The sequence below is a fragment of the Macaca nemestrina genome, chromosome 11 (genome assembly GCF_043159975.1).
Source record: "Macaca nemestrina isolate mMacNem1 chromosome 11, mMacNem.hap1, whole genome shotgun sequence".
NCBI classification, from domain to species: Eukaryota; Metazoa; Chordata; class Mammalia; order Primates; family Cercopithecidae; genus Macaca; species Macaca nemestrina.
Window position 1 is genome coordinate 128,695,732 of NC_092135.1, and position 24,966 is coordinate 128,720,697.

The window sequence follows — 24,966 nt, forward strand, 5'->3', positions numbered from 1 at the left end:
GATACACAACCTGACAAAGACATTACAAAAATGAAAAGCACAGGTTACTATCTCCCATGGACAGAGATGGGAAAACAGCAACAAAACATTAGCAAGTCAAATCCAGCAATAGTTAAAAAGAATAATACATCATGACTAAGTGGGACTTATTCCAGGAATGCAAGAATTTTTTAACATTTAAAAATCAGGAAATGGTGCTTCCTTCGGCAGCACATACACTAAAATCAGAATAATACAGAGATTAGCATGGCCCCTGAACTAGGATGACACACAAATTTGTAAAACATACCATTAAAAAAAATCAGGAGGCCGGGCACTGTGGCTCACACCTATAATCCCAGCACTTTGGGAGGCTGAGGCGGGCAGATCACGAGGTCAGGAGTTCGAGACCAGCCTGGCCAACATGATGAAACCCCATCTCTACTAAAAATACAAAAATTAGCCGGGCATGGCATGGTGGTATATACCTGTAATCCCAGCTACTCAGGAGGCTGAGGCAGGAGAATCGCTTGAACCTGCAAGGCAGAGGTTGTGGTGAGCCAAGATTGTGCCATTGCACTCCAGCCTGGGCAACAGAGCAAGACTCTGTCTCAAAAAAAAAAAAAAAAATCAGGAACTAAATATCACCAGATTGACAAAATAAAGGGAAAAAAATGATAATTTAAATAGATCCAGAAAAAGTGAAAATATAATAAAATACCTGTTCATGATTTTTAACTCACAGAAAACTAAGAATAGAAAGTAACTTTTTTAATATAATGAAGTATATAAACAAACAAAACCCTATGACTAACACTATACTTAAATGTGAAATACTAAATACTTCCCCACTCAATTTGAGAACCAGACAAAAATGTCTACTGTCACCATTTCCATTTAACACTTACTAGAAATCCTAGACAATGCAATAAGGTGAGAAAAAGAAATAAAAAGAATAAACCCAAAAGGGAGGAAATATAACTACCATATTTTGCAGATGACTATATACTTGGAAAATCTAAAGGAATGAATAAACTATTAGAATTAATTAGTAATTTCAGTAAAGTATCTGGATTCAAGGTTAATATGCAAAAATAAATTGTGTTTTTGTATACTAGCAAATTACAAGTTTAAATAACAATAGAAAAACAATATCCTTTTCAGAAGCATCAAAACCACTAACAATAAAGGTAAATCTAACAAAAGATGTTCAAGAACACTACACTGAAAATCATAGAACTTTTGCTGAGAGAAATTAAAGAAAGCCAAAATAAATGGAAAGGTATATCTGTGGATTGAAGACTAAATATTAATATGTAAATTCTCCCCAACTGATTCACAGATTCAATATAATTTTAATAAAATTCAAGTGGAATTGTTTGTGGAAACAGACAAACTGATTTTAAAATATAAATGAAAATGCAAAAGACCAAAAGAGTCTTGAAAAAGAATCACAATGTTTTAACTTCATATAAAGTTACAATAACTAAGACAACATGATATGGGCATAAAGACAAGCATATAAATCAACAGAGACTACAAGAAAGAGAAACACACACATAAGGTCACCAAATTTACAACAAAGACACTGCCACATTTCAGCGGGGAAAAGGATGGTCTCTTCATGAAATGGTGTTGAAGCAATTGAACACCCTACCTCATACCATGCACAAAACTTTATTTCAAATGAATCATAGACCTAAACGTGAAAGATAAAATAGTAAAGCTTCTAGAGCAGGTAGTATAATATCTTCTTGGCTCAAGGTAGGCAAAGATTTCTCGCAAAAGATCCCAAAACACTAACTATGAACGAAACCACTGACAAATTAGACTTCCTTAAAATTAAGAACTTTTGTTCATCAAAAGACACTATTAAGAGAGTGAAAAAAAGCCACAGAATATGTGAAGATATTCACAACACATATCTAACAGAAGACTTCTATGTAAAACATGTAGAATGTCTAGTAATTAGAAGAACACAAAAATCCCCAATTTTTTTTAAAAATGGGCAAAATAACAGGCATTTCATAACAAAATACTCGAATGACCAATAAACATATCAAAAAGTGCTCAAAAGCATTGTTTTTCAGGGAAAAGCAAAGTAAAAGCTCAATGAGATACCACTATGCCAAGATATCACTATCTATTCACCAAAATGACTAAGATTAAAAAAAAAAAAAAAAAAAAAACAGAACAAAACAAAAAAAAACCTAGCATCAAATGTTGAGAGGAAAATGCTGTTTGAAACACTCATACATTGCTAGTGGAGTGAAAATTAGTATACCCACTTTGGAAAACTGGCAGTGTCTACTAAAGCCACCCTATGACCAGGCAATTACACTCCCAGGTCTATACCAAGAAAAACAAAGCAAAACCAATAAAAGAAACGTCAGGGTTCAAATGTCTTTGTCTCACCTAGGTAACATTTGCAAAAGGGTAAGTTACGATAGGTAGCATTCCATCACCAGCTATCACTTGCCACTTTTTACCTGATTTCTCAGAGTTTAGTTTCTTCTACTTTACAATATGCAGTTGGTTTTATGACCCAGTTCAAAGAAGTTTTGGAATAAAACTGAGTACAAGTAAATACATATAAAAACCCACATGGAGAAAGATGACAAAGGAAGGGAGAAAAAGACGCATATCTTCTGTTCACCTGCTGCCTTCCTGTTCCTGCTACTTTCTAGGCTGCAGTGCCCCAAGGGGGCTGATGCACCATCTGCCAGCATCTATGCACTTTCAGGCCCAATTTGGGCTTTCCAACATGGCTCCCAGGGACCAGAACAAAAAGTCTGAACTGTCTCACCCAGAAAGTAGAAAAGGGAAGTGGAAGTATTAATATTTATGAATGCCTCTGTATTTGTGAAAACCAGGCCACAGATACTTGGAGTTTCTCAACTCTTGCGAAAATACGGTAGCAGGGAATTAAAAAGGACTTACAGAATCATGTCTGGAGGACCAGAAGAGGGTGCAGCCCAAGGAGGAGGAACAGGAGGCCAACTCCGAGGAGTCCATGGAAGTCAGGGAACCATGTGTTTATGCAAAGGAAAGAGGGCGGAAAAGTCTATTTGACCAAAGTTGACTGAAGTTATTTCTAGGTGAAGTAACATAGTTATGTTAGAGAGAAATAAACCTCTATGTTTGCCTCCTCCCCTTGCAGACATGGCCATGGGAGAAAAAAAAAAAAAAAAAAATGGAAAGACAGAAAGAAACTTCCAAGCCTCTCTCAGGCCTATGAGTTGGCGGGGCACACTATGACCTTGACTGGACAAGTTAGACCCCAAGCATTTGGATATAGGTTGGAGGAAGCTGAAATGCTCTACATCATAAAGTTGGGGGAATGCCCTTAGAGTTTCTAAAAAACAGCCTGGGAGGAAAAAGAGAAACCTCTGGACCACTGGGGCCAGAGGCAGGAGTCAAGTTGATAAAATAGCCAACCTTTTAAAGAGAGTACAGATATGAGGCTTTAAAAAAAATACCCCCAGAATTTGACACTCCTCCCATTGAGAGGTGGAGTCTATGTCCCCTTTCCTTTAATCTGGGATCTGTGACTGCTTGACCAACAGAATGTTTGAATATGGCAGAAGCAATGCTATGCTGATTTTAGGACCAGGCCTTAAACCACAGGAGGGCCCCAGCCAGCCGGCCATGTAGTGCGCCATATTGGTAGTTGATGCTGCAGCCCTGGTCAAGCTGCCAGGAGATACCCATCTAGAGCAGACACACACCATCTCCACTGAGCTCTGCCCAAACTGCAGGTGTATCACAAAATAAAATAAGACTTATTGTTTTAAATCACTGCTGTAGGGTAGTTTTTTATTTCACAGTAGTATAACTAGAACAGATTTTGAAGTAGGATGCAGTTATAACAAAAACATAAAACATGGGGCATTTGGCTGTGGGACAGAGCAGTGGATGGAAACCTAAAGGTGTTCCAGAAGACGTCAGTGCAGTGTATGGGAAAATGGAAGAAACACTAGTGCAATCTGAAGGAAGGAGACCCTTGTTATGTAGTGGTAAAAGTTCTGTGAAACTCTCACCTGCAGTCATGGGGAAGTAGAAAATGTACCCAGCAAAATCAATGACCTAGAGAGGTCCAGGCAGTGGAGCTCAGAAAGGTTTCTCATGGGATGGGCCAAGGGGATGAGAACCAAGATTATCTAGGTCTTAAGGGGTGAGATGAAGATCCAGCTACATTTTTGTGTGTACACAGTGATTTTTTTTACTCATACTCTAATATTATTCAACAAAGATTTGAAGTGACTTTTTAAAATACTTTTGAAAATGTATCAGTACAAAGTTAAAGATAAATTGGAGCAAAGAGAGAATGAAAGTGGGACATGAACTAAAACCAGGGACCAGAACTCTGAGCAGAACTGTGGAGCAGAGACAGGGAGGCAGCTGGGAACCCCAGGGATGCTGGAATCCAGGGTTTGAGGTGAGCAGAGCCCAAAAGTGGGGGAGGATTCAGGGGCCCCAGGGGGACCGTGCTCCAGAATGATGCTTTCCAAAGCATGTTCCACTGAATCTGACTTCTGACTGTTTTTTGGTTTGTTTTTTGGTTTTGTTTTGTTTTGTTTTTGAGATGGAGTCTCGCTCTGTTGCCCAGGCTGGAGTGCAGTGGCATGATCTCGGCTCACTGCAACCTCCACCTCCCTGGTTCAAGCAATTCCCCTGCCTAAGTCTCCTAAGTAGCTAGGATTACAGGCACCCGCCACCACGCCCGCTAATTTTTTTATATTTTTAGTAGAGATGGGGTTTCACCATGTTGGCCAGACTGGTCTCGAACTCCTGACCTCAGGCAATCTGCCCACCTCAGCCTCCCAAAGTGCTGGGATTACAGGTGTGAGCCACTGCACCCAGCTGACTGTTTAAGAAGAATCTCAGGACATAAGGGTTCTGTGCCCAAGTAATAAAAAATGTGGGTCAACGAGGCTTCTGTCCTTCTTCTCCTGCACCCCCCACCCTGGTTTGCATTTCTCTCCACACAAATTGGGCATACATCCTAGCACCCCAATGGAGGACATCTTCACCGGTGGACAGGCACACGCAGGTCCTGCACATGCGTGGGTCTCTCCCTCTCTCTCCCTTCTCCCTCCCTCTCCCTCTCCCTCCTTCCCCCACCCTCTCGCTCTGGCTCTGACTTGTCACTTGTGTGTCACACGTTTCACTGAGGCAGGATGTGCTCCCTCTGAGCAGAGCCATCTCTCCAGAGTGCTGCTCTCTTTTGCTCCCAACCATTATGGGGCAAGTTAACCTGAGCAAGAGAGTGGCCCAAATGTGCTGACTTCTCTGACTCCCTTGGCAAGAACAAAGCACTTTGGTGTTCCTCGGATGGTTGTTGGGAGGATTAGAACTATTGTGGTTCAGAAATAACCCTTTGATTCTATACCCCATGCCCTAGTCAATAGAAAGACCTGCATTGCAATGTCGTACCCTAGCTGCTAATAACACACCATAACTGAGTTCCCATCTCCCAGTCTTTTTTTTGTTTTTTTTTTGAGACCAAGGTCTCACTCCGTCACCCTGGCTGGAGTACACTGGCATGATCTCAGCTCACTGCAACCTCTGCCTTCTGGGTTTAAACAATTCTTCTGCCTCAGCTCCTGAGTAGCTGGGACTACCGGCGCGTGCCACCAGCCCAGCTAAGTTTTGTATTTTTAGTAGAGATGGGGTTTCGTCATGTTGGCGGCTGGTCTCAAACTCCTAACCTCGGGTGATCCATCCACCTTGGCCTCCCAAAGTGCTGAGATTACAGGCAGGAGCCACCGCACCTGGCCTTCCTGGAGTCTTTAAAAAAAAAAATCATTCCAGGCCAGGCACAGCACCTTGGGAGGCTGAGGTGGGTGGATCACTTGAAGTCAGGAATTCAAGACCAGCCTGGCCAACATGGTGAAACCCTGTCTCTACTAAAAATACAAAAATTAGCCAGGTGCAGTGGTGCGCACCTGTAATCCCAGCTACTTGGGAGGCTGAGGGAGGAGAATCGCTTGAACCCAAGAGGCGGAGGTTGCAGTGAGCTGAGTTTGCACCACACTATACTCCAGCCTGAGCGACAGAGTAGGACTCCATCTCAAATAAATAAATAAAATAACTCCTTTAAATTTAATTCAGCTTAAGTTTTTCTTTTAACAGACCAAGTGTCTCAGTGTTTGTGCAACCCGACTGACTCCAATAGAGTGATCAGGAGACCTCACCTTGAGAAACATTCTTCCTTTGACCTTTGGGCTATTAGAACCAGGAACTGTTAAATACTTCAAAGCTAACAGTCTCAACTTCTGTTTGTCTTTCTTTTTTTGTTTGTTTTGTTTTGTTTTTGTTTTGAGACAGAGTCTCACTCTGTCGCCCAGGCTGGAGTGCAGTGGCAGGATCTCGGCTCACTGCAACCTCCGCCTCCCGGGTTCACACCATTCTCCTGCCTCAGCCTTCCAAACAGCTGAGACTACAGGCACCCGCCACCATGCCCGGCTTTTTTTTTTTTTTTTTTTTTTTTGTATTTTTAGTAGAGACGAGGTTTCACTGCGTTAGCCAGGATGGTCTGGATCTCCTGACCTCGTGATCTGCCTGCCTCAGTCTCCCAAAGTGCTGGGATTAAGGCATGAGCCACCACGCCCAGCCTGTTTGTCTTTCTTTTCTTTGGAATTCCATCCAGGTGAACCTTGGCAGGCCTCCTGTAGGTGCAGTTTATCTCAATCCCCATCTTCCCTCCTCTTCCGCTGAAATCATATCTCCCCACTGAAGGAGGCCTCACCGTGGTAGTGAGTTGCAAGGAAATTTTCCTTATTTCAGACCCAACTGTGTAGTGGACTTCTTACTGGGAAGATTGAAAGGAGCGAGGATCTTGGCCAGGCCTGGTGGTGCATGCCTGTAATCCCAGCTACTAGGAAGGGTAAGGCAGGAGAATTGCTTGAATCCAGGAGGTGGAGGGTGCAGTGAGCTGAGATTATGCAACTCCACACCACCCTGGACAGAGTGAGACTTCGTCTCAAAAAAAAGGAATCAGAGACCGGGTATGGTGGCTCACGCCTGTAAGTCTAGCACTTTGGGAGGCCAAGATGGGCGGATCACCTGAGGTCGAGTTCAAGACCAGCCTGGCCAACATAGCAAAACCCTGTCTCTACTAAAAATATAAAAATTTGGCTGGGTGCGATAGCTCATTCCTGTAATCCCAGCACTTTGGGAGGCCAAGGCAGATCACGAGGTCAGGAGTTCGAGACCAGCCTGGCCAGCACGGTGAAACCCCATCTCTACTAAAAATACAAAAATTAGCCAAGCATGGTGATGCATGCCTGTAATCCCAGCTACTCAGGAGGCTGAGGCAGGAGAATCACTGGAACCCAGGAGGCGGAGGTTGCAGGGAGCCAAGATTGTGCCACTGTATTCCAGCCTGGGAGACAGAGTAAGACTCCATCTCAAAAAAAAAAAAAAAATAGCCAGATGTGGTGGCACAGACCTACAGTCCCAGCTACTTGGGAGGCTAAGGCAGGAGAATCGCTTGAACCCGGGAGGTGGAGGTTGCAGTGAGCCAAGATCGTGCCATTATACTCCAGCCTGGGCGACAAGAGCAAGACTCCATCTCAAAATAAAAGGAATGAGGATCTCTACACTGGGGAACATATCAGTTTCTTGGTTAAGATTCAGAATAAACACAAACCTAAGTGGTAAGGTGATTAAAGAACCTATGTCAGAGCATTTGGCTTAAAGAGAGAGGACACTCTGGTTGGCTCTGCAAATCCCCTCTGCCTCAGATGACTCCCCCAAACCAGTTGTGGTCATGTCTCTGCCTCTCTGGTCACTGGCTCATGGATGGTCAGGACTAAGCCAGTTTGCACCGATGACATGCAAGGACAGTTTTCCTGGAGCTTCTGTGCAAAACCAGCCAGCCTTCCTCACCCTGTGGTTCTAAACAAGGCCTCGTCTCCCAGCTGCTGCCAGCAGTCATCTTATGGCCATGAGAGGAACCACCAACCTCAGGGTGAACATATTCTCTTTATTGAGGCCAATTTGAGTCAAGATATTTGTTAACTTGTAGATCCTAACTTTAAAAATCTTCAGAATTTATTATGTGAACAGAAGAGGTTTGGGAAGAAATAAAAAGAAACAGGAAAAAATAGGATCCGTTTAAGAACCAGGCTTGGGAAGAAGAAAAATTGTCTGTTTGTAAATGACATGATCTTACATATAGAAAGCCCTAAAGACACCACCAAAAACCTGTTAGAACTAATAAACAAATTTCATAAAATTGCAGGATACAAAATCAACATTAAAAAGTGCATTATCGGGGGCAGGACAAGACAGCCAACTAGGTGCAGCCGGGAAACATTTCTCCCACTGAGAGAAACGAGTCTACCAAGTAAACCATCACACCTTGGATTGATCTTCTGAGAGAAAATACTGAAACTGGATAGAGAGGCAACGCAGACATTGAGGCTGAAGATGGAGGAAGCTGGGAAGCCTGCACGGGATTGTCGAGTGCTAGGACCAGATGCTAGTCCTGAACAGGACCTAAGGGAGGAACTGTGAGGCACCATTCTCCTGTCGCAGGCCCCTGGGATCCCAGCTACAGGAGAACCCAGCGACCCCCACAGACATTTGAAATGGCAGAGTGAATGTCTGAAGAGCAGGCAGAGGCAGAGTTGGAACCTCTGTGGAGTCCAGGTTTTGCTCGTGGGGCAGCTGCAGTGATACACAACCATAGGCACCTATCCCCCGAGGCTCTCGGTCTTGCTCTGAATGACTGTAGCCCCTGAGGACCGCCAGCCTGGGAGAGAGCAGGGCCTTTTCCGCAGGACCAGGTGCATCTGATCTACATGCCGCTCTGTACACCAGCCCCTCCCAGGGCCCCTGCCTCACTGCTCCCGCCAAGAGTATGGTCTCCACTGCCCTGTCTGAAGGTTTGGCTGGTGGCCTGGGAGCAGTTCAGCCCCCAGCACAGCCAGTGCTCAACCTAGAGGGACTAGAGAACAAAGCCACGGTCCTAGTCCCAATTGCCCAGGGTTTGTGTACACTGCTCAGGGGTATTGAGCTGGGATCTGTAGCCTGAGCTCAAGCAGTAGAGGAGCCCCCACTCTCAGACACTGAGAAGAGGAAGGCACGGGTTCATGCGCTGGTGCAGGAGCTTGGCATGTATCCCTCACAAGACCCATCCAGGTAGGGTGTAGGTCAGCTGCAGCCTCTGCCCAAGGGAGCCCCATGGCCCAGAACACCTAATAGCCCAATGATCCGGGCACAAAAGGCTAAGGGTAAAACTAGCTGGTCAGGCCTACCCCAGGGGCAGACAGTGGTGGGTGATCCAGTTGGGGGAGAATGAGCTACATGGTCCACAACAGTCTGCTGGGTAAAAAACCCCAGGCCACAGGTACCAACCAGCTGCCCACCCACAGCACCACCACCCTGCCCAGGGAATCCTCCACCCTGACCCAGTGCACCAACAGATGACCCACAGACATACCCTACAACCCATCCTGATTCTGCCAAGCACAGAGAACCAACAGGTCCCCAGGAAGTTTCCAGGTCTCCCGGTGACCTAACCTTTAGCTTGGACCGCCCCTAAGGGGGAAGTACAGCCCTCCTGGGCCTTGGAGCCAAGGCCCAGAAATAAACTTGGCCAAGGCCCGGGAATAAACTTGGTGAGAGAACCATTTCTCATCCCCCCAACTCCCCTTCCCCAGAGCACTGCAGCAAACACACTGAAATACAACAAAAAAAAGCACATAGCTGAGTAAGACCTGTCTGCTGGTCCTTACTCTTAAACACCAACACCATTGACTGGATCACAGCCTGAATTACACCACCACACAAAAATAAATTCCTTCAACACACATCGCCTGTGAAACACAAGACAGAAAATTAGCCACAACTAAGAAACGAGTACAGAGCTTTGGCCCCATGGAGGCACCCAGAAACAAAGTCCATCAACTGCACACAACATACACCACACTCAAACCCTCATGGGAAAAATAGAATATCTAAACAAAAAGCCCTATCCAGATGACAGCACCTTCAAAAAGATAAAGAAACACTAGCCTTCTCCAATGAGAAAGAATCAGCACAAGAACTCTGGCAATTCATAAAGTCAGAGTATTTCCTTGCCTCCAGAGGTTTGCACTAGCTCCCTAGCAATGGATTGAAATGTCTGAAATAACAGATATAGAGTTCAGAATCTGGATGGCAAAGAAGTTTAACAAGATTCAAGAGAAAGTTGAAACCCAATCCACGTAAGCCAGTAAAACAATCCAAGAACTGAAAAATAACAGTCATTTTAAGAAAGAACGAAACTGAACTTGTAGAATTGAAAATTTTCCTACAGAAATTTCAAAATACAATTGGAAGCATTAACAATAGACTACACCAAGCTGAGGAAGGAATTTCAGAGTTTGAAGACTGACCCTTTGAATCAACACAGTCAGACAAAATAAAGAAAAAAAATTTTTTTTGAATGAACAAAACTTCTGAGAAATTTGGGATTATATAAAGAGACCAAACCTATAACTCATAGGCATTCCTCAGAGAGAAGAGAGAGTAAGCAACTCGGAAAACATATTTGAGTGTACTGTTCATGAGAAGTTCTCCAGTCTCACTAGAGAGGTCAATATGCAAATTCAAGAAATTCAGAGAACACCTGCAAGATATTATACAAGACAACCATACCCAAGACACATAGTCGTCAGACTTTCCAAGGTCAATGCAAAAATGAACACCTTCAAGGCAGCTAGAGGAAAGGGTCAGATCATGTACAAAGGGAACCCCAACAGTCTAACAGCAGGCTTCTCAGCAGAAACCTTCCGAGCCAGAAGAGTGGGGACCTATTTTCAGCATTCTTTTTTTTTTTTTTTTTTTTTTTGAGACGGAGTCTCGCTCTGTCACCCAGGCTGGAGTGCAGTGGCCGGATCTCAGCTCACTGCAAGCTCTGCCTCCCGGGTTTACGCCATTCTCTGGCCTCAGCCTCCCGAGTAGCTGGGACTACAGGCGCCCGCCACCTTGCCCGGCTAGTTTTTTGTATTTCTTAATAGAGACGGGGTTTCACCGTGTTAGCCAGGATGGTCTCGATCTCCTGACCTCGTGATCCGCCCGTCTCGGCCTCCCAAAGTGCTGGGATTACAGGCTTGAGCCACCGCGCCTGGCCCAGCATTCTTAAAGAAAAGAAATTCCAACCAAGAATGTCATATCCCATCAAACTAAACTTCATAAGCAAAGGAGAAATAAAATCCTTTGCAGACAAGCAAATGCAAAGGGAATTCATTACCAGTAGACTAAGCTTACAAAAGATCCTTAAGGGAGTTTTAACCACGGAAATGAAAGAACAATACCTCCTACTACAAAAACACCCTTGCATACTTAGCCCACAGGCCTTGTAAAGCAACTACACAATCAAGACTATAAAGCAACCAGCTAACAACATCATGACAGGAACAAAATCTCACATATCAATATTAACCTTGGATGTAAACAGTCTAAATGTCCCTCCTTAAAAGTCACAGAGTCGGCCGGGCGCAGTGGCTCAAGCCTGTAATCCCAGCACTTTGGGAGGCCGAGACGGGCGGATCACAAGGTCAGGAGTTCGAGACCATCCTGGCTAACACGGTGAAACCCCGTCTCTACTAAAAAATACAAAAAACTAGCCGGGCGAGGTGGCGGGCGCCTGTAGTCCCGGCTACTCGGGAGGCTGAGGCAGGAGAATGGCATAAAAACCCGGGAGGCAGAGCTTGCAGTGAGCTGAGATCCGGCCACTGCACTCCAGCCTGGGCGACACAGCGAGACTCTGTCTCAAAAAAAAAAAAAAAAAAAAAAAGTCACAGAGTGGGCCAGGCATGGTGGCTCACACCTGTAATCCCAGTACTTTGGGAGGCCAAGACAGGCAGATCTCCTGAGGTTAGGAGTTCGAGACCAGCCTGGTCAACATGGCAAAACCTTGTCTCTACTAAAAATACAAAACTTAGCCAGGCATGGTGGCGTGTGCCTGTAATCCCAGCTACTTAGGAGGCTGAAGCAGGAGAATCACTTGAACCCGGGAGGCAGAGGTTGCAGTGAGCCAAGATCGCACCACTGCACTCCAGCCTGGGCGACAAGAGTGAAACTCTGTCTCAAAAAAAAAAAAAAAAAAAAGGAAAGAAAGAAGTCACAGAGTGGCAATTTGGATTAAAAAAAAAAAGACCCAACTGTCTGCTGTTTCCATGAGACCCCTATTACGTGCAACAACAGCCATGGGCTCCAAGTAAAGGGATGGAGAAAGATCTATCACGCAAACAGAAAACAAAAAAGCAAGGGTTGCTATCACATATCAGACAAAACAGACTTTAAACCAACAAAGTAAAAAAGAACAAAGAAGGGCATTACATAATGATAAAGGGTTCAATTCAACAACAAGACTTAATTGTCCTAAATATACATGCACCCAACATTGGAGCACCAGGATTCACAAAACAAGTACTTCTAACCTACAAAAAGATGTAGACAGTCACACAATAACAGTGAGGTACTTAAACACCCCACTGACAACTTTATACAGATCATCAAGACAGAAAACTAACAAAGAAATTCTAGACTTAAATTTGACACTTTACCAATTGGACCTAACAGACTTCTACAGAATACACTACCCAGCAACCACAGAGTATACATTCTTCTAATCTGCACAGGGAACATACTCTAAGATTAACCATGCCTGGGCGCAGTGGCTCATGCCTGTAATCCCAGCACTTTGGGAGGCCAAGGCAGGTGAATCACAAGGTCAGGAGTTCAAGACCAGCCTGGCCAACATAGTAAAACCCCATCTCTACTAAAAATACAAAAATTAGCCGGGCATGGCCACACACGCCTGTAGTCCCAGCTACTCAGGAGGCTGAGGCAGGAGAATCGCTTGAACCCGGGAGGTGGAGGTTGCAGTGAGCCAAGATTGTGCCACTGCACTCCAGCTTGGACAACAGAGTGAGACTTCGTCTCAAACAAACAAACAAAAAAAAAGATTAACCACGTTTGGCCATAAAGTCAGTCTCAATAAATTCAAAAAAATTAAAATCATACCAAGCAGACTCTGAGATCACAGTGGAACAAAAATATACATCAATACCAAGAAGATATCTCAAAACCACACAATTACATAGCAAGTAAACAACTTGCTTTTGAATGACTTTTGAGTAAACAACAAAACTAAGGCAGAAATCAAAAAAGTATTTGAAATTAATCAAAACAGAGACACAACATACCAAAATCTTTGGAATACAGCAAAAGCAGCATTAAGAAGAAGGTTCATTATGCTAAACACCTACATTAAGAATTTAAAAAGAGCTCACATTAACAATTTCACATTGCACCTAGAGGAACTAGAAAAACAAGAACGAAACCCCAAAGCTGGAGGAAGAAAAGAAATAACTAAAATCAGGGCAAAATCAAACAAAATTGAGATCCAAAAATGCATACAAAGGATTGATGAAACAAAAAATTGGTTCTTTGAAAGGATACACAAGATACATAGACTGCTAGCTAGATTAACAAAGAAAAACAGAAGATTCAAATAAGCACAATCAGAAATGACAAAAATAACATTACGCGCCTGTGGTCCCAACTACTCAGGAAGCTGAAGCAGGAGGATGGCTGGAGCCCGGGAAGTTGAGGCTGCAGTGAGCTGAGATTGTGCCACTGCACAGCAGCCTGGGTAAAGAGCAAGACACTGTCTCAAATAAATAAATATTTTTTTAAAATAATAATAATCCCATTAAAGAGTGGGTAAAGGACATGAACAGACACTTCTCAAAAAAAGACATACAAGCAGCCAACAAACATATGAAAAAATGTTCATCATCCCTAATCATCAGAGAAATGCAAATTAAAACCACAATTAGATACTATCTCACACCAGTCAGAATGGCTATTACACAAAAAAGAAAAATAAGAGATGTCAGCCAGGGCTACAGAGAAAAGAGAAGGCTTACACACTGTTCTTGGGAATGTTAATTACTTCAGCCACTCTGGAAAGTGGTTTGAAGACTTCTCAAAAAGCTTAAAACAGAATTAACATTCAACCCAGAAATCCCATTACTGCGTACATACCCAGAGGAAAATAAATCATTTTCCTCTGGGTAAAAATAAATAAACCAAAAAGACACATGCACCCATGTGTTCACTGCAGCACTATTTACAATAGCAAAGCCATGGAATCAACCCAGGTGCCCATCAGTGATGGAGTGGATAAAGAAACTGTAGTATGCATACACCATGGAATACTACACAGCAATAAAAAAATGATTCTCCACATGGCGCAGCTGGAGGTCATTATCCTAAGCAAACTAATGCAGACACAGAAAACCAAATGCTACATGTTCTCACTTATAAGTAGGCGCTAAACATTGGATACACATGGACATAAAGATGGGAACAGTAGACACTGGGGACTAAAGAGAGGGGAGGGAGGAGGGCCAGGGTTAAAAAAACCACCTATTGGATACTAAGCTCACTACCTAGATGACAGGTACGATCATACTGCAAACCTCAGCATCACAATAGACCTTTGAAACAAATGTGCACATCTATACCTCCCCCCCGAATCTAAAATAAAATTTGAAAAAGAAAAAATAAAATAAAAAATTAGTTGCATTTCTATAATATATACTAACAACAAACTGCTTGAAAATGAAATTAAGAAAACATTCCCATTTAAACTGGCATCAAAAAGAATAAACTTAAGAATAAGTTTAACCAAGGAGGTAAAAGATCTGTACAATAAGAACCATAAAACACGGATGAAAGAAATTGTAGAAGATACAAATAGAATAATTAATACCATTAAAATGCTCATACTATACAAAGTGATGTGCAGATTCAGGCAATCCCTATGAAAATTCAATGATGTATTTCACAGAAATTTTTTTTAAATCCTGAAATTTGTGTGGAGCCAAAAAAGACCCCAAATAGCTTAGGCAATCTTGAGAAAGAAGAATAAAGATAGAGGCATCATACATCCTGATCCCAAAGTATATTACAAAGATACAGTAATTAAAACAGTATAGTACTTGTATTAAAAATAGACACATAGGCCAAGCATGGTGGCTCATACAAAGTATATTACAAAGATACAGTAATTAAAACAGTATAGTACTTGTATTAAAAATAGACACATAGGCCAGGCATGGTGGCTTATGCCTATAATCCCAGCACTTTGGAAGGCTGAGGCAGGTGGATCACCTGAGGTCAGAAGTTTGAGACCAGCCTGGCCAACATGATGAAACCCCATCTCTACTAAAAGTACAAAAATTAGCTGAGCATGGTGATGGGCACCTGTAATCCTAGCTACTTGGAAGGCTGAGGCATGAGAATCACTTGAACCCGAGAGGCAGAGGTCGCAGTGAGCCAAGACTACACCATTGCACTCCACCCTGGACAACAGAGTGAGACTCTGTCTCAAATAAATAAATAAATAAATAAAAACAGGCACATAGACCAATTGAACCCAATAGAAAGTTCAGAAATACACCCATATATACATGGTCAACTAGCCTTCAGCAAAGGCACCAAGAATACACAATGAGAAAATGATAGTATCTTCAATAAATCATGTTGGAAAAATGAAATATCCAAATGCAGAAGAATGAAACTGGATCTTTACCTTACACAATACACAGAAATTAACTCAAAATAGATTAAAGAGTTAAATGTAAGACCTAAAACTGTAAACTTCTAGAAGAAGAGAGGAGAAAAGCTCCATGTCATTGGTCTTGGCAAAGGTTTTTTTTAGTATGACACCAAAAGCACAGGCAGCAAAAGCAAAAATAGACAAGGGGAATTACCGCAAACTAAAACACTTCTGAGCAGTCAAGGAAAAAACAAAATGAAAAAGCAACCTATGGAATGGAGAAAATATTTGCAAACCATGTATCTGATAAGTGTTTTTTTTTTCTTTAGTTTTAATATCTTTTTTAAAATATATTTATTTTAATTTTTGTGAGTACATAGCAGGGGTATTTATGGCATATGATAAGGATTAAATATCTAAAATATATATGGAATTCATGCAACTCAATAGCAAAAAATATATATAACCCAATTGAAAAATGGGCAAAGGACCTGAATAGACATTTTTCCAAAAAAGATATACAAATGGTTAAAGTGTATATGAAAAGGTACTCAACATCACTAATCAGGGAAATGCTAATCAAAACCACAATGAGACATCATCTCACACCTGTTAGATGGCTACCACCAAAAGGCCAAAAGATAACAAGTGTTGGCAAGGATGTAAAGAAAACACTTAAATGTTGTTGGTGGGAATGTAAATTGGTGCAGCCATTCTGAAAAACAGTGTGAAGGTTCCTCAAAAAATTAAAAATACAGGCCGGGCATGGTGGCTCACTTTGGGAGGCCAAGGCAGGCAGACTAAATGAGAAATTGATAATGATAAATAATTGATATATTAACGATGAAATAACTACTATGTATACTTTGCTACAATAAATACTAATGATAATGGGAGGGGACTCAACGTTATTTGAATGTGGAGCTTCGTGTTAATTCGTCCAACTAACCTATCACGTGCTGCTCTCTGGAGCGTGGGGACAGACGATAGCGCTGAGCATAACTGGGAACAGAAAAATAAATTGACAGGGGTGGGGGGACTCAGCTTAGTTGAGAGTGAGATTTTGTAGAGAATGAACATGACCAATATCAGAATTTTCTCAGAGCCACAGTTGAGCTGCTTTTTCTGCTGGTTTCAGGTGACTACAAAACAGCCGCACAGGTGTGGGCCTGAAACCCGCGTAATGGAGCTTTCCCCTCCTCCCTGGATTCAGCCACACCCAGGGTGAATGACGTTTGGCTGCAAAACTTAATAGTTTGGGGAGTTTGGGGGTTTTTGTTTTTTGTTTTTTGTTTTGAGATCGAGTCTCGCTCTGTCTCCCAGGCTGGAGTGCCGTGATGTGATCTTGGCTCACTGCAACCTCTACCTCCCGGGTTCAAACGATTCTCCTGCCTCAGCCTTCCCAGTAGCTGGGATTACAGGCCCCGCCAGCAAGTCCAGCTAATTTTTGTATTTTAGGAGAGATGAGGGTTTCACCATGTTGGCCGTCTCAAACTCCTAACTTCAAATGAGCCTCCTGACTCGGCCTCTCAAAGTGCTGGGATTACAGGTGTGAGCCACCGCACCTGTCCAATTTAATGGTTTAAGAGAAAATGAGGCCAGGCACAGTGGCTCACACCTGTAATCCCAGCACTTTGGGAGGCCAAGGCTGGTGGATCACTTGAGGTCAGGAGTTCAAGACCAGCCTGACCAACATGGTGAAACCCCATCACTTCTAAAAATACAAAAATTAGCCAGGCGTGGTGGTGCACACCTGTAATCCCAGCTACTCGGGCAGCTGAAGCAGGAAAATCGCTTGAACCCAGGAGGCGGAGGTTGCAGTGAGCCAAGATCATGCCACTGCACTCCACCCTGGGTGACAAGAGCAAAACTCCATCTCAAAAAAAAAAAAAAAAAAAAAAGAGAAAGCAAAACAAAAGTGAGGAAATCAAGGGGAGGGAAATCACTGCCCCAGCTCGGGGTTCTTGCCCCGAGGAAGGAGCTGCGCTGCCACAGTCCGTTTCAGGCACCCTCCAGGAAGCCTCCAACCCCCAGCTACAGTGCCTGCATGACAAAAGGTCAAGTTCAAGGGCCTGGCTTCCCCTCCGTTCTCCCCCACCCCCAACCCCCAGCAACACAGGAAGCAGGGTTCACTCTTCTTGCACCAGTGCACTTACAGGAAGTCAGCTGCTGTCACAAGTGCAGCCTCCTGAGAGCCCGGGCCCTTTCCCAGAACCCCACCCATACCTGGTGGGGCCGATGTCCAGCTAGGGTGCTGCACTAAAGCCCTACACAGAACTGAAGCATTAAGGTGCTTTTAACCCAGTTGGGGAAAAGCCACTGCCCTGAGCCCCTTGAAAGAACTGAGGAAATGCCACCCCAAAATATGCCGCTTTGGTGTGCTGATCCCTTCGAGCTGAAGACACTTGAGAAAGATCAAAGGCAGAGAGATGTTTTTCCTGAACTCCCCCTATCTGCCTAAAGACAGATCCCCAATCCCCTCCCAGGGAGTTTTGGGGAAATGAAAATCAAAACCACAGTGAAGTACCATCTCACACCTGTTAGACAGCTAGCATCGAAAGGTGAAAGGTAAGAGGTGTTGGCAAGGATGTAGAGAAAATACGTATGTGTTGTTGGTGGGAATGTAAATTGGTGCTGCCATTCTGTAAAACAGTGTGAAGTTTCCTCAAAAAATTAAAAATAGGGCCTAGGTGGGGGTGGCTGGCAAAATGGCCAAATAGGAACGGTTCCAGTCTGCAGCTCCCAGCAAGATCAACGCAGAAGGCAGGTAATTTCTGCATTTCCAACTGAGGTACCTGGCTCACCTCACTGGGACTGGTTAGACAGTGGGTGCAGCCCATAGAGGGTGAGCCAAAACAGGGTGGGGTGTCGCCTCAACTGGGAAGCCCAAGAGGTCAGGAAACTCCCTCCCCTAGCCAAGGGAAGCCATGAGGGACTGTGCCATGAGAAACAGTGCACTCCAGCCCAGATACTACACTTTTCCCACGGTCTTTGCAACCCACAGACCAGGAGATTCCCTCAGGTGCCTACACCACAAGGACCCTGGGTTTCAAGCACAAAACTGGGCAGCCATTTGGGCAGACACCAAGCTAGCTGCAGGAGTTTTCTTTCCATAACCCAGTGGCGCCTGGAGCAGCAGTGAGACAGAACCATTCACTCCTCCAGAAAGGGGGCTGAAGCCGGGGAGCCACGTGGTCTAGCTCAGCAGATCCCACCCCCACAGAGCCCAGCAAGCTAAGACTGACTGGCTTGAAATTCTTGCTGGCAGCACAGCAGTCTGAAGTTGACCTGGGACACTCAAGCTTGGTGGGGGGAGGGGTGTCCACCATGACTAAGGCTTGAGTAGGTGGATTTTCCCTCACAGTGTAAACAAAGCCACTGGGAAGTTCAGAATAGGTGGAGCCCTCCACAGCTCAGCAAAACCACTGTAGCCAGACTGCCTCTCTAGAGTCCTCCTCTCTGGGCAGGGCATCTCTGAAAGAAAGGCAGCAGCCCCAGTCAGAGGCTTATAGATAAAACTCCCACCTCCCTGGGATAGACACCTGGGGGAAGGGGCGGTTGTGGGTGCAGCTTCAGCAGATTTAAATATTCCTGCCTGCTGGCTCTGAAGAAACCAGCAGATCTCCCAGAACAGCACTCAAGCTCTGCTGAGGGACAGACAGTCTCCTCTAGTGAGTCCCTGACCCCTGTGCCTCCTGACTGGGAGATATCCCCCAGCAGGGGTCGACAGACACCTCATACAGGAGAGCTCTGGCTAGCAATTGGCAGGTGCCTCTCTGGGACGAAGCTTCCAGAGGAAGGAGCAGGCAGCAATCTTTGCTGTTCTGCAGCCTCTGCTGGTGATACCCAGGCAATCAGGGTCTGGAGTGGACCTCTAGCAAATTCCAGCAGACCTGCAGAAGAGGGACCTGACTGTTAGAAGGAAACTAACAAACAGAAACCAATAGCATCAACATCAACACAAAGGACAACCACACAGAAACCCCATGGAAAGGTCACCAACATCAAAGACCAAAGCTAGATAAATCCACAAAGATGAGGAAAAACCAGAGCAAAAAGGCTGAAAATTCCAAAAACCAGAATGCCTCTTCTCCTCCAAAGGATCACAACTCCTTACCAGCAAAGGCACAAAACTAGACAAAGAAGGAGTATGACAGATTGACAGAAGTAGGCTTCAGAAAGTGGGTAATAACAAACTCCTCCAAGCTAAAGGAGCATGTTCTAACCCAATGCAAGGAAGCTAAAAACCTTGAAAAAAGGTTAGAGGAATGGCTAACTAGAATAACCAGTTTAGAGAAGAACAAAAATGACCTGATGGAGCTGAAAAACACAGCACGAGAAGCATACACAAGTATCAATAGCCAAATCGATCAAGTGGAAGAGAGGATATCAGAGATTGAAGATCAAATTAATGAAACAAAGCGTGAAGACAAGATTAGAGAAAAAAGAATGAAAAGAAATATGGGACTATGTGAAAAGACCAAATCTACGTTTGATTAGTGTACCTGAAAGTGACAGGGAAAATGGAACCCAGTTGGAAAACACTCTTCAAGATATTATCCAGGAGAACTTCCCCCAACCTAGCAAAACAGGCTAATATTCAAACTCAGGAAATACAGAGAACACCACAAAAATACTCCTCAAGAAGAGCAACCCCAAGACACATAATCGTCAGATTCACCAAGGTTGAAATAAAGGAAAAAATGTTAAGGTCAGTCAGAAAGAAAGGTCAGGTTACCCACAAAGAGAAGCCCATCAGACTAACAGCAGATCTCTCTGCAGAAACCCAACAAGCCAGAATAGAGTGGGGGGCATTATTCAACATTCTTAAAGAAAAGAATTTTCAACCCAGAATCTCATATCCAGCCAAGCTAAGCTTCATAAGTGAAGGAGAAATAAAATCCTTTACAGACAAGCAAATGCTGAGAGATTTTGTCACCACCAGGCCAGCCTTACAAGAGCTCCTGAAGGAAGCACTAAATATGGAGAGAAAAAACCGGTACCAGCCACTGCAAAAACATATCAAATTGTAAAGACCATCGACACTATGAAGAAACTACATCAACTAATGGGCAAAATAACCAACTAGCATCATAATGAAAGAATCAAATTCACACATAACAATATTAACCTTAAATGTAGATGGACTAAATGCCCCAATTAAAAGACACGGATGGGCAAATTGGATAGAGAGTCAAGACCCATTGGTGTGCTGTGTTCAGGAGACCCATCTCATGTGCAGAGACACACATAGGCTCTAAATAAAGGGATGAAGGAATATTTACTAAGCAAATGGAAAGCAAAAAAAAAAAAAAAAAAAAAAAAAAAAACACAGCAGGGGTTGCAATCCTAGTCTCTGATAAAACAAACTTTAAACCAACAAAGATCAAAAAAGACAAAGAAGGGCATTGCACAATGGTAAAGGCATCAATGCAACAAAAAGAGCTAGCTATCCTAAATATATATGCACCCAAAACAGGAGCACCCAAAATCATAAAGCAAGTTCTCACAGACCTACAAAGAGACTTAGACTCCCACACAATGACAGTGGGAGATTTTAACACCCCACTGTCAATATTAGACAGATCAACAAGACAGAAAATTAACAAGGATATTCAGGACTTGAACACAGCTCTGGACCAAGCAGAACTAATAGACATCTACAGAACTCTCCACCTGTAAATCAACAGAATATACATTCTTCTCAGCACCACATCACACTTATTCTAAAATTGACCACATAATTGGAAGTAAAACACTCCTCAGCAACTGCAAAAAAAATGGAAATAATAACAAACAGTCTCTCAGACCACAGTGGAATCAAATTAGAACTCAGGATTAAGAAACTCACTGAAAACCACACAATGGCATGGAAACTGAACAACCTGCTCCTGAATGACTACTGGGTAAATAACGATATTAAGGCAGAAATAAATGTTATTTCAAACCAATGAGAAAAAAGACAGAAGGCACCAGAATCTCTGGGACACAGCTAAAGCAGTATTTAGAGGGAAATATATAGCATTAAATGCCCACAGGAGAAAGCAGGAAAGATCTAAAATTGACACCCGAACATCACAGTTAAAAGAACTAAAGAAGAAAGAGCAAACAGATTCAAAAGCTGGCAGAAGACGAGATATAACTAAGATCACAGCAGAACTGAAAGAGAGAGAGACACGAAGAATCCTTCAAAAAATCAGTGAATCCAGGAGCTGATTTTTTTAAAAGATCAACAAACAGATAGACCACAAGCCAGATAATAAAGAAGAAAACAGAGAAGAATCAAATAGAAACAATAAAAAACGATAAAGGGGATATAACCACTGATCCCACAGAAATACAAACTACCGTCAGAGAATACTCTAAACACCTCTACACAAATGAAATAGAAAATCGAAAAGAAATGGATAAATTCCTAGACACATACACTCTCCTAGGACTAAACCAGGAGGAAGTCGAATCCCTGAATAGAGCAATAATAAGTTCTGAAATTGAGGCAGTAATTAATAGCCTACCAACCAAGAAAGCCCAGGACCAGATGTATTCATAGCCAAATTCTACCAGAGGTACAAAGAGGAGCTGGTACCATTCTTTCTGAAACTATTCCAAACAATAGAAAAAGAGGGACTCCTCCCCAACTCATTTTATGAGGGCAGCATCATCCTGACACCAAAACCTGGCAGAGACACAACAAAAAAAAAAGGAAATTTCAGGCCAATATCCCTGGTGAACATTGATGCAAAAATCCTCAATAAAATACTGGCAAACTGAATCCAGCAGCACATCAGAAAGCTTATCCACCACACTCAAGCTGGCTTCATCTCTGGGATGCAAGGCTGGTTCAATACACACAAATTAATAAACATAATCCATCACATAAACAGAACCAATGACAAAAACCACATGACTATCTCAACAGATTCAGAAAAAGCCTTCGATAAAATTTAACACTGCTTCATGCTAAAAATTGTCAATAAAATAGGTATTGATGGGACATATTTCAAAACAATGAGAGTATTTATGACAAACCCACAGCCAATATCATACTGAATGGGCAAAAGCTGGAAGCATTCCCTTTGAAAACCAACCTAAGACAAGGATGCCCTCTCTCACCACTCCTATTCAACATAGTATTGGAAGTTCTGGCCATGGCAATCAGACAAGAGAAACAAATAGAGGGTACTCAGCTAGGCACGGTGGCTCACACCTGTAATCCCAGCACTTTGGGAGGCCAAGGCAGGCGGATCACCTGAGGTTGGGAGTTTGAGACCAGCCTGACCAACATGAAGAAACCCCGTCTCTACTAAAAAAAAAATACAAAATTAGCCAGGCATGGTGGTGCATGCCTGTAATCCCAGCTACTCAGGAGGCTGAGGCAGGAGAATCACTTGAACCCAGGAGTTGGAGGTTGCAGTGAGCCGAGATCATGCCATTGCACTCCAGCCTGGGCAACAAGAGTGAAACTCCATCTCAAAAAAAAAAAAAGAAAGAAAGTGTATTCTAATAAAGAGGGGAAGTCAAATTTTCTGTTTGCAGATGACATGACTGTATATTTAGAAAACCCCATTGTCCCAGCCCAAAATCTCCTTAAGCTGATAAGCAACTTCAGCAAAGTTTCAGGATACAAAACCAATGTGCAAAAATCACAAACATTCCTGTACACCAATAATAGACAAACAGCAAGCCAAATCATGAGTGAATTCCCATTCGCAATTGCTACAAAAAGAATAAAATACCTAGGAATCCAATTTACAAGGGATGTGAAGGACCTCTTCAAGGAGAACTACAAACCACTGCTCAACAAAATAAGAGAAGACACAAACAAATGGAAGAACTTCCATGCTCATGGATAGGAAGAATCAATATCATAAAAATGGCCATACTGCCCAAAGTAATTTATAGATTCAATGCTATCCCCATCCAACTACCATTGACTTTCTTCACAGAATTAGAAAAAGCTACTTTAAATCTTATGTGGAACCATAAAAGAGCCCATATAGCCAAGACAATCCTAAGCAAAAAGAACGAAGCTGGAGGCATCACGCTACCTGACTTCAAACAATACTACAAGGCTATAGTAACCAAAACAGCAAGGTACTGGTACCAAAACAGATATATAGACCAATGCAACAGAACAGAGGCCTCAGAAATAACACCACACACCTACAACCATCTGATCTTTGACAAACCTGACAAAAGCAAGCAATGGGGAAAGGATTCTCTATTTAATAAATGGTGTTGGGAAAACTGGCTAGCCATATGCATAAAATTGAAATTGGACCCCTTCCTTACACCTTAAAAAAAAATTAACTCAACACAGATTAAAGATTTAAATGTAAGACCTAAAACCATAAAAACCCTAGAAGAAAACATAGGCAATACCATTCAGGACATAGGCATGGGCAAAGACTTCATGACTAAAACACCAAAAGCAATGGCAACAAAAGCCAAAATTGATGAATGGGATCTAATTAAACTAAAGAGCTTCTGCACAGCAAAAGAAACTACCACCAGAGTGAACAGGCAACCTACAGAATGGGAGAAGAATTTTGCAATCTACTCATCTGACAAAGGGCTAATATCCAAAATCTACAAAGAATGTAAACAAATTTACAAGAAAAAAACAACCTCATCAAAAAGTGGGCAAAGGATATGAACAGACACTTCTCAAAAGGAGACATTTATGCAGCCAACAGACATATGAAAAAAGGCTCATCATTACTGGTCATCAGAGAAATGCAAATCAAAACCACAATGAGATACTATCTCACGTCAGTTAGAATGGTGATCATTAAAAAGTCAGAAAACAACAGATGCTGGAGAGAATGTAGAGAAATAGGAACACTTTTACACTGTTGGTGGGACTGTAAATTAGTTTAGCCATTATGGAAGACAGTGTGGCGATTCCTCAAGGATACAGAACCAGAAATACCATTTGACTCAGCCATTACTGGGTCATACCACTACTGGGTATGTACCCAAAGATTATAAATCATTCTACTAAAAAGACGCATGCACCTTTGGGAGGCTGAGGCGGGTGGATCACCTGAGGTCAGGAGTTCAAGGCCAGCCTGGCCAACATGGTAAAACCCCGTCTCTACTAAAAATATAAAAAATTAGCTGGGCATGGTGGTGGATCCCTGTAATCCTAGCTACTCAGGAGGCTGAGGCAGAATTGCTTGAACCCAGGAGGCAGAGGTTGCAATGAGCTGAGATCGTGCCACTGCACTCCAGCCTGGGCAACAAAAGTGAAACTTTGTCTCAAAAAAAAAAAAGACACATGCACATGTATGTTTATTGCAGCACTATTCACAAGAGCAAAGACTTGGAACCAATCCAAATGCTCATCAATGATAGACCGGATAATGAAAATGTGGCACATATACACCATGGAATACTATGCAGTTATAAAAAAGGAT

At 42.9% G+C, this 24,966-nt stretch overlaps 1 protein-coding gene and 1 non-coding gene across 9 annotated transcripts in view; one reads left to right on the forward strand and one right to left on the reverse strand.

Annotated features, from left to right (window-relative positions):
* LOC105473950 (nuclear body protein SP140-like protein) overlaps positions 1–24,966 on the reverse strand; it is a 40,833-nt gene that overhangs the window by 15,094 nt on the left and 773 nt on the right. The gene's annotated exons all lie outside the window — the stretch shown is intronic.
* On the forward strand, positions 195–298 carry LOC112425235 (U6 spliceosomal RNA). The gene has a single exon (XR_003016307.2). It is a non-coding gene; the product is annotated as a U6 spliceosomal RNA (small nuclear RNA).